Source organism: Pezoporus wallicus, unplaced genomic scaffold (genome assembly GCF_028554395.1).
Source record: "Pezoporus wallicus isolate ANWC-B61680 ecotype Strahan unplaced genomic scaffold, APGP_CSIRO_Pwel_v1 contig_7735, whole genome shotgun sequence".
Classification (NCBI taxonomy): domain Eukaryota; kingdom Metazoa; phylum Chordata; class Aves; order Psittaciformes; family Psittacidae; genus Pezoporus; species Pezoporus wallicus.
In genome coordinates this window covers 14,553-16,167 of record NW_026636802.1, presented here as the reverse complement: position 1 = coordinate 16,167, position 1,615 = coordinate 14,553, and positions in this window count along the sequence as shown.

The following is a 1,615-nucleotide window of genomic DNA, read 5'->3' as shown; positions in this document are numbered from 1 at the left end:
GCAGCAGGGAGCAGGCTCTGGACTGATTCCATTCAAATGCTTTTCCTGTATGAAAGTGAGCAGTGAAAGCAACGATGGAGGCACCAATGTAAAGGGGATTGTGTGCTGAACAGGTCCAGCACCAGCTTTCAATCCTGGCTCTTCTGCTGTGGGAGCAGAGGCCAAACGTTCGTGCTGTACTCACTGTGCTGCTGGGCAGCTGAGAGACACCACCTGAGAATTTGGATTCAAATGGACTTTTAGGTATGAAACCGAGGAGAGACTGCAATGATGGTGACCCCGTTGCAAAGCTGCTTGTGTGCTGAAGAAGCAGAGCACTAGCTTTCCCTGCTGCTCCTTCTGCCGTGTGAGCAGATGCCACTGTTCATTCTGTGCTGTGTTGCTGCCAGCAGAGAGCAGGCTCTGGACTGATTCTATTCAAATGCTTTTCCTGTATGAAAGTGAGCAGTGAAAGCAACGATGGAGGCACCAATGTAAAGGGGATTGTGTGCTGAACAGGTCCAGCACCAGCTTTCAATCCTGGCTCTTCTGCTGTGGGAGCAGAGGCCAAACGTTCGTGCTGTACTCACTGTGCTGCTGGGCAGCTGAGAGACACCACCTGAGAATTTGGATTCAAATGGACTTTTAGGTATGAAACCGAGGAGAGACTGCAATGATGGTGACCCCGTTGCAAAGCTGCTTGTGTGCTGAAGAAGCAGAGCACTAGCTTTCCCTGCTGCTCCTTCTGCCGTGTGAGCAGATGCCACTGTTCATTCTGTGCTGACTGTGTTGCTGCGCAGCAGAGAGCAGGCTCTGGACTGATTCCATTCAAATGCTTTTCCTGTATGAAAGTGAGCAGTGAAAGCAACGATGGATGCACCAATGTAAAAGGGATTGTGTGCTGAACAGGTCCAGCACCAGCTTTCAATCCTGGCTCTTCTGCTGTGGGAGCAGAGGCCAAACGTTCGTGCTGTACTAACTGTGCTGCTGGGCAGCTGAGAGACACCACCTGAGAATTTGGATTCAAATGGACTTTTAGGTATGAAACCGAGGAGAGACTGCAATGATGGTGACCCCGTTGCAAAGCTGCTTGTGTGCTGAAGAAGCAGAGCACTAGCTTTCCCTGCTGCTCCTTCTGCCGTGTGAGCAGATGCCACTGTTCATTCTGTGCTGACTGTGTTCCTGCGCAGCAGAGAGCAGGCTCTGGACTGATTCCATTCAAATGCTTTTCCTGTATGAAAGTGAGCAGTGAAAGCAACGATGGAGGCACCAATGTAAAGGGGATTGTGTGCTGAACAGGTCCAGCACCAGCTTTCAATCCTGGCTCTTCTGCTGTGGGAGCAGAGGCCAAACGTTCGTGCTGTACTAACTGTGCTGCTGGGCAGCTGAGAGACACCACCTGAGAATTTGGATTCAAATGGACTTTTAGGTATGAAACCGAGGAGAGACTGCAATGATGGTGACCCCGTTGCAAAGCTGCTTGTGTGCTGAAGAAGCAGAGCACTAGCTTTCCCTGCTGCTCCTTCTGCCGTGTGAGCAGATGCCACTGTTCATTCTGTGCTGACTGTGTTCCTGCGCAGCAGAGAGCAGGCTCTGGACTGATTCCATTCAAATGCTTTTCCTGTATGAAAGTGAG